The sequence below is a fragment of the Pituophis catenifer genome, unplaced genomic scaffold, assembly GCF_029215685.1.
Source record: "Pituophis catenifer annectens isolate HBS135680 unplaced genomic scaffold, rPitCat1.0.hap2 SCAF_15, whole genome shotgun sequence".
Taxonomy (NCBI): Eukaryota; Metazoa; Chordata; class Lepidosauria; order Squamata; family Colubridae; genus Pituophis; species Pituophis catenifer.
The window spans coordinates 14,396,292-14,404,359 of record NW_027256895.1 but is presented as its reverse complement, the minus strand read 5'-3'; positions in this window follow the sequence as shown (position 1 = coordinate 14,404,359).

Genomic DNA, 8,068 nt, shown 5'->3' with positions numbered 1-8,068 from the left:
CTTCGTAATAACTTTGTCTTTATACTGTATAAATATCTGGTTGAAATCAGTCATCACTGTTCAGACTTTTGTTTCGTGGTCCTCGGACTGTTTGAACCTTTGCGCAAATAAAAACTCTTTCCTGCACTGAAGAGCTTGTCCTAGTCCGTTATTTTTCCTACAACAGCTGGCACCCCAGATGGGACTAGGTGCAAGGCGATATTTCGCTGAGGACCGTTTCGACCCCTCGGGACCATCGGGAGGTCGCTCCTGAACATTCTCCAGGCGCCACGGAGATACGTCTCCGGGAGACAGCCGCGATAACCCCATGGCCCCAACGGTGCTCTGATCGAGTCCAAGAACCCTGCGGTGCAGGAAAGGTGGTCTGAACAAATTCCTGGCCAGGAATCTACGGAGTGGGAGCGTTTTTAAGTGAGTATATTGTAAAAGAATTGTACCTGTCTCATTTGAAGGCAGAAGAAGGGATTTGATCACTCCCTTGGACTGGGGTAGGCTACCCTAACGAAGTCCGTGTCAGGTTGTGTGGGTGGTTAAGTCGTCGTATTTCTCGCTAGCGGCCGTGAGTTTCCGGGGCTACGAGTCGACAGCAGTGTGATAAGATGGGGGGGGCTCAGAGCGTGCCAAATACTCCTTTGGCATGCATGCTAAAAGGTTTTGACAAGTATTTTAGCAACCCTTCCTATCTGAAAGGATCAAAGGAGCGATTAAAATTTTTATGTAAGCATGTGTGGCCATTATTGGGGACAGGGTGGCCCCCGCAGGGATCATTAAGGGAGGAAACGGTGGATAAGTTGTGGGGGGTGATCGTAGTGAATCAGGATAAATATCCTGATCAATTTCAATACATTGATCAATGGGCGAGAGCCCTAACAGAAAAAGCTGAGGATTTGCTGCAATGTCAGGCTGAAATGGTCAGGCTGTGTGTATCCAGATCTGGCGGAAAGAGTAAAGGGGGGAGAGAAGGGGGGAGAAGTGAGCAAGAAAAAACCCAGGCAAAAAGAGGAGAGGAATATTCAAGGAGGAGAAAAGTATTGACAGAAGATGAGGAGGAGTTAGTTAGACCCCCACCGTATGCTCCATTGTGGCAGCAGCAGCCCCCAGTGCAGCAGCAGCCCCCAGCGCAGCCCCTAGACCAACAGCAGCAGTTGCCGGGAGCTGTAGGAGGAGAGGGAGGTGGAAATCAGAGACGCATGAGCGATCCTGGGGCGAGACCGAAAATAAGGAAAAGTCCCCCGGTGGAAGAAGGTAGTTGGAGTGAAGGAGAAGATCGGGATGATAAGGGGTTGAAGGAAGCAACAGGAGGAGAGCAAGTGGGGGTGCAAACTCGCGTGGTAACAGCGAAGCTGAAGGCTAGCAAGCAAGAAGTTACAGCGCCTTTGCGCCAGGTGGATCAGATAATAGTAAACCAGCAGGGGCAGGTGGAACGTCAGCCCCTTTTTCAATACGTGCCGTTTACTACTACTGATCTTTTAAATTGGAAGCAACATTATGGGCCGCTGACTACTAAGCCCACTGAGATGGCGGACCTGTTTCAAACTATTATGTTAACACATAACCCAACGTGGCAGGATGTACAACAGTTGTTACGCACTCTGTTAATTCCGGAAGAACGAGAAAAGTGGAAAGCGGCAGTTAGGCAGTGTGTGAAAGAGATGTTGCCAAATGATGCGGATGTGCAGCCGGAGGTGTTGGTCCGGGCGCCCGAAATAGATCCGGGCTGGGACCCTAAGGAAGAACAGGACCGGACACGCTTGAGGGAATATCAGAATTTGGTAGTGCAAAGTCTTAGAAGAGCAGGGAAGCCCCCAGTAAATATGTCCAAGCCATCTCTAGTGATGCAGGGTGCGGATGAAAGCCCGGAGAGTTTCCTGCAAAGATTGATTGAAGCGTATGAGTTATATACACAGGTGGATCCAAGGCAGGGGGATAATGTGCGGATGTTGAATGAAAGGTTTATAGCTCAAAGTTATGAGGATATACGGCGAAAATTGCAGCGGGTAGAAGGAGCATTAGGGAAGAACACGACGGAATTGTTGGAATTGGCACGGAAGGTGTATGTCAATAGGGATAAGGTGGAAAAGAAGGAGAGAGATGCCAGAATGCAAAAGAAGGCTGAGTTATTGGCAGTAGCACTACAGGGAGGAATGAGCTTCGACCCCAACCCGGGGACATCCCTGGGTCCTAACCAATGTGCCTATTGTAAAGGAGAAGGCCATTGGCAAAGAGAATGCCCCAGACGGATGATGAGAGGTAGAGGGATGATGAGAAGACCTGAATTTGGAGCAGGAATGAGGGGGCAGTTTGCAGGAAGAAGGGGAGAACGAGGAATGAGAGGGGGCTTGAATAGAGGATTTGGACAAAGAGGCTTGGGACGAGGCTTTGGTAGAGGAGCGAGAGGGGGCGCCGGACCAAGAGAAGCAGAAAGTATTGGATTGGCAGATATGGTGTGGTCAGATTGACGGGGACCAGGCTTGGAAGAACCCCCGCCTGAGCCGTTGGTTACAATGACGATAGGGGGCCAGCAGACAACATTTTTAGTGGATACAGGAGCAGGTAGATCAGTTGTAAATAAGCAAATTGCAGCCCCTGGATCACGTAAAATCCAGGTTCAGGGGGTATCAGGACAGATTATGGGACGGCAGGTCCTAAAGCCTGTGATGTGTGATTTTAAAGGAGCTGAAATCCAACATGAATTTTTGTATATCCCTGAGTGCCCTATTCCATTGCTAGGCAGGGATCTGCTGAGCAAATTAGGGGCAACAATTTCTTTTGATGAAGGCAGTCAGAAAATGACCATAAGACATTCTCCGGAGGAAATTTGGAGGTTGATGATAGGGAGACAGGTCGGTGAGAAGGAAAAGGAGGAAAAGTGGAGGATGTTTGGCGTGCCGGGTTTGTGGGCGGAGGACAATCCACCAGGTTTTGCAGCACACCACCCTCCAGTGGTGGTCGAGCTAAAACCGGGAGCAATGCCAGTCAGAATAAGGCAACGGCCCATTTCATGGGAAGCGATCTATGCTATTTATGAGAGTATACAGAAATATTTGGAAGCGGGTGTTTTGGTGCCTACTCAATCCCCATGGAATACCCCAATTATCCCGATTAAAAAGGCAGATGGGTCTTTTCGCCCGGCCCAGGATTTGAGATTTGTGAATAGCCGAACAGTTACCTTACACCCGGCCGTGTCTAATCCATATACTTTGTTAAGTTTGATCCCACCCCAGGCGGGGTGGTTTTCTGTAGTTGATTTGAAGGATGCCTTCTTTACAATTCCTATTCATCCATCAAGCCAGCCGCTGTTCGCTTTTGAGTGGGAGAACCCTCATACGGGCACAAAAATGCAATACACATGGACTAGGTTGCCACAGGGGTTTAAAAATTCCCCGACATTGTTTGGAACAGCGCTGGCTAGGGACTTGCAGTACTACATGCCTCAGCAACCGGGGGATACAATTTTACAATATGTTGATGATGTTTTAGTGACTGGACAGACAGAGGATTTATGCTGGGACAATACTAAAATGTTATTAGACTTGTTGCTCGAGTGTGGGTATCGGGTATCAAGGAAGAAAGCTCAACTGGTGAAAGAGAGGGTGAGGTACTTGGGTTATGATATTGAGAAAGGACACAGGGCTTTAGGACCGGAGCGGAAACAGGCAGTTTTGATGCTGGCCGAACCTAGAACAAAGAGACAACTGAGAAGCTTTTTAGGGTTGGCTGGCTTTTGTCATATTTGGATCCCCAACTTTGCTTTGATGGCAGCACCCTTGTATGCAGCCACCAGGGGCGCTAATACAGAACCCCTTGAGTGGGGGGGAGAACAGAAAAAAGCCTTTAAAGATATAAAACTTGCGCTGACTCAGGCGCCGGCGTTAGCCTTACCGAATTTGCAGAAGCCTTTTAATTTGTATGTAGATACAAGCAGAAATATTGCAGTGGGGGTGCTTACTCAACCGTTGGGAAGTTGGCAACAACCAGTAGCATACTTATCAAAACAGTTGGATGGAGTGGCGCGAGGCTGGCCGCATTGTTTAAAAGTGTTGGCTGCAATTGCAGAATTAATTCAGGATTGTAATAAACTTACTTTTTCCTGTCCAATAAATGTGCACTCTCCCCATGCGGTACAGTCCGTCTTGGATGCTAAAGGACACTTATGGATTAGTGGACAGAGATTGGCAAAGTATCAGGCAATCATGATTGAGAACCCCCAGGTGCGTTTGGTAATGTCCAATAGGTTGAATCCGGCTACGTTATTGCCAACGGAAGTAGATACCCAACACAATTGTTTACAGGTATTAGACAAAGTTTATTCCACCCGCCCTGATTTAACGGATATCCCATTACCCAATGCACAGTTCAATTGGTATATGGACGGATCCAGTTATATTGTAGATGGATATCGGGTGTCTGGATATGCCATTGTAGATGATGAAGGAGTGGTGGAAAGCGGACCTTTAGGAAGTGGACATAGTGCACAGGTGGCTGAGTTGTGGGCATTGATACGTGCCTTAGAAAGGGCTGAGGGAGAAACATTGAATGTGTGGACTGATAGTAAATATGCATTCCTTACTTTACATGCACATGGGGCTGTTTATAAGGAGCGAGGGTTTAGAGATTCAGCAGGGAAAAGTATTTTGCATGGACATCTTATTAGCCGCCTGATTGAAGCTGTAAATAAACCAAAGAAAGTAGCAGTGATGCATTGTAAAGGACATCAAAGAGGAGATGATAAGGTAGCTATAGGGAATAGAGCAGCGGATGTGGAGGCAAGGGAAGCAGCGAAGCAAGAGGGGCCTTTGCCCGACTTATCTGTCTGTGTAGCAATGGATTTAGGGGTTATTCCCCCTGAAATTAAACCAACATATACGCAACAGGAAAGTGTGAAAGCAGTGACAGACTTGAAAGCTCAGGTTGAGGATGGGTGGTATGTATTACCAGACAGGAGGATTTTCGTACCAGCCTCAATGGCATGGACACTAGGATGCCTAGCCCATGAAACAACACACATGGGAAAAACAGCTTTAGAATTGGCATTAGGAAGAGACTATTACATCAATGGGCTGGCCGGAGTCGCTGCTGGAACTGTTGCAAAGTGTGTTACATGTGCTAAGGTTAACCCAAGACAAGGGCCATTACTGCCCCCTGGTGCCATACCCCGGTCATACATCCCCATGGATTATATTATGATAGACTTTACTGATATGCCTAGATGTGGATTGTTTAGAGCTCTGTTAGTTATGGTGGATATGTATACAGGGTGGCCGGAGGCTTTTCCAACAAAGACCAAACAGGCGCGGGAAGTGGCAAGGTTATTATTGAAAGAGATCATTCCCAGATTTGGAATCCCCAGTTATATCTCCTCAGATAATGGTCCCGAGTTTGTCCATCATATTAACCAGGCAGTTGCAAAGGCGGTAGGAATAAAGTGGCGGTTTCACAGTTCATTTCGGCCAGAAGCAGGTAGATGTGTGGAACGCATGAATAGGACTCTGAAGGAAAGGATTACTAAGATTTGTACAGACAGTCATTTAAAATGGCCAGATGCTCTACCACTAGCCTTGTATGCCATTCGAAGCTCACCAAGGGGCCAGCACAAGTTGTCGCCATATGAGTTAATGTATGGACGACCGCCAGGGTTGTTAAGAAGAAATTTGGCAGGGTGGCCAGATTTGGGGCATAAAGGGGGGGTCTGGAATATGGAAATGGTACAAGAACTTAATAAGCAAGTTGAGAGGCTTCAGCGATACGTGATGGAACAAGTGCCCCCCCGGTTAATAACCCATTGTCATCCGTTCAAACCAGGGGATCAAGTGTGGGTTAAACATTGGAAGAAAGAGCCACTGCTAGGACGGTGGAAGGGACCTTTTACTGTTATTATGACTTCTCCCCTTGCTATTAAGATTGCAGAATCAAAGTCATGGATCCACTGGACACGAGTCAAGGCGGCAGCAGAAACTGGATGGAAAGTGATCGTGGATAAACAAAACCCTACTAAGTTAACGTTCAAGCGTGCTCAAAAATAGTTTTTTTCTCTATTTTATATAGGATACTTGGAAGTGTGGTCGATTGTGGGGATCCTCAATGGATCATAGGAGTGAACTACATACCCGGGTTGTCGTATTTCTTTTGGAAACTGATTAACGACAAGTGACTGAAGAACAAAGGATCCATGTGGGAGGAGAATTGGATGTGGGTGTGTTGGGGATTGGGGGTATTGGGTCTGTTGATTATTGTGTTTTACAGGTATAAACAGTGGTTTTGTGGACGACCAAGGCACATCACGGCACCAGCTACTCCAATTCCTAACTGCCCGGATCTGCTCCTGAACACCCACTCAGTATAAACTGTTTGGTTATTAAAGAAATCTTGATTGTAATAAGCAAAGGGGCGATTTTTGAATGTATTAAGATTTTTTTTCCAATGTGTTGGTTCTGTAATTGTGGATGTGAGTGCTGTTGTTGCACTCATTGTATAGACTGCGTTTTATGTACAGGGTGTTTGATTGAGTGTGACATAAAAATCATAGAAGAAGTACTAGAATACTATTTGGTGATAGGGTTAACGACACCTTATTACACACTTAAGGTTACCCCCACCGTTGAGAGAGCATTGAGGGATCTGAACAAAAAGGACCGGGAGGATGCAGAATATGGTAATCATTGGACTGGGATTATGGATGAGCGGATGGGTAATGAGACTACGAAGTGAGCTAGACATTCCCATAACAGAAGCGGTGAGTGAGGAGAACTGTGACGCATGCATACGCACAACATTGCAGGGAACACGGGTTTCTAAAACTTTGATCTATCACACTCAGAAGCCTGACGGTTGTGGGGAGTATAAACCCCAAACCTGTCAGGTAAATAATACCATATATCACATGTGTGTGTTGAAGAATAAGGTACAATGTTACAACCCGGCAGAAGCTAAGCAAATCACTACTTATGAGATGTCAATATACACAACTGAATGTGGGAGAGAAGAACTTTTAAATAAGACGGAGTTTAGACAATTAGGAAAGTCAGTAGAGATAACATTTGATGCCTGTTTAGCTATCAATCGTAACTGTGATATGTGGAAGTCAACATGTGGGACATTAGAATGGGAAAGAAGTTATATGTTGGACAAAAAATATATGTGCCGAAAGCAGGGAGAATGTAGTGATCGGGACACATATAGTTATTGTCCATACTGGACTTGTGCAGTTATGTGGACGGGAGATCAGCCAGGGGGCTCTCAAAGATGTAAGCTGGAAAACGGGGTAGCTAGTAGTAACTGTCAACGAAACCAATGTAACCCTATAAAGATTACATGTACCCCGACAAAATTATGGAAGGAGGACTATGGATTAGGAATCTATGCAAAGGGAAAAGACCCTCTTGTAACCCTTCGATGGTATGTCGCTAAAGTTACCAGAGCGACACAGGATACGAAAGGATTGTTCTGGTCATATTATTTGGAAATGGAAAAGTTGAATGTACCTGAAATTCCTAGTCATGTAACAAATACCTTTGTCAAATTAGCCGAAGATATAGCCCATACCCTGAATGTATCAAATTGTTTTGTTTGTGGAGGAACTAACATGGGAGAAAAATGGCCATGGGAAGCCCAGGAATTAAATTATTCCAAAGTCTTAGAAATGGATTATAAGGGTAATCTGTCATATAATAAGGGTAAGGATGGAGACTGGACCTTGACTACTAGTTTGGTAGGGAATGTTTGTTTTCAGAGAAAGATTGTGCCAGGCTGTTATCAGGTGGGAAACCTCATATGTACAGGAAAATGGGAAAGTAAGGTATGGTGGTCAGGAGCAAATGCCACAGAGGGACCTGATGAAATGGCCTTGTTTAAAGTAAACGGGTTATCCTTTTTAAAGGATCCAGATAATCGGACCCTTGAATGGCTGGCTCCTGATGGGCTATACTGGATATGTGGTAAGATGGCATATGGGGTTCTACCTAAATCCTGGTGTGGTGCCTGTGTCTTGGGATTAATTAGGCCTGGATTCTTTTTGCTTCCCCTTAAAACCCGGCAGGTGTTAGGTGTCCCGGTATATGATGAGGTGGGA